The sequence below is a fragment of the Penaeus monodon genome, chromosome 20, assembly GCF_015228065.2.
Source record: "Penaeus monodon isolate SGIC_2016 chromosome 20, NSTDA_Pmon_1, whole genome shotgun sequence".
In the NCBI taxonomy this organism is placed as follows: Eukaryota; Metazoa; Arthropoda; class Malacostraca; order Decapoda; family Penaeidae; genus Penaeus; species Penaeus monodon.
In genome coordinates, this window is record NC_051405.1 from 19,337,866 (window position 1) to 19,338,298 (window position 433).

A 433-nucleotide genomic window follows, 5' to 3' on the forward strand; every position below is an offset into this window, starting at 1 on the left:
GAAATAAAGATATACAGATGATATTCTGAAAGTGACACTTAGATTCAATGCAAATATTTCTTAACTTCAGTTGTGATGAGGAGTTGTTTGAGGATAGTCCTGACCAGGGGGTGTCCCGGAATTAGAAGGAGCCGATTCAGAGACTCGCAGGAAGCTGCTGTTGACTTTGTCAGAGTGCTGTAAAGGGAACACTTTGAAGCTAGAATGACACAGGTTTTTGGGGCAGTATGTCCAGGTGAGAACAGTTAGGATTATTTTTTCCCTTTCCCTCTCCAAAGATTTGGCCAACAAAGAGTAAATTTAGTAGCCCAAAGTGCCCTGCCCTGATTTCTCCACTTCTTGATTTTGGGGTTTTAAATTTTACTAATGGGGGTAAAATTGGTATTGTTATTATCATTGATATTTTGAGTTATTTGAAGGGAGGGGGGGAATC

At 40.2% G+C, this 433-nt stretch overlaps 1 pseudogene; it reads left to right on the forward strand.

Annotated features, from left to right (window-relative positions):
• The window catches only part of LOC119585938, a 2,893-nt pseudogene that overhangs the window by 257 nt on the left and 2,203 nt on the right, over positions 1 to 433 (forward strand).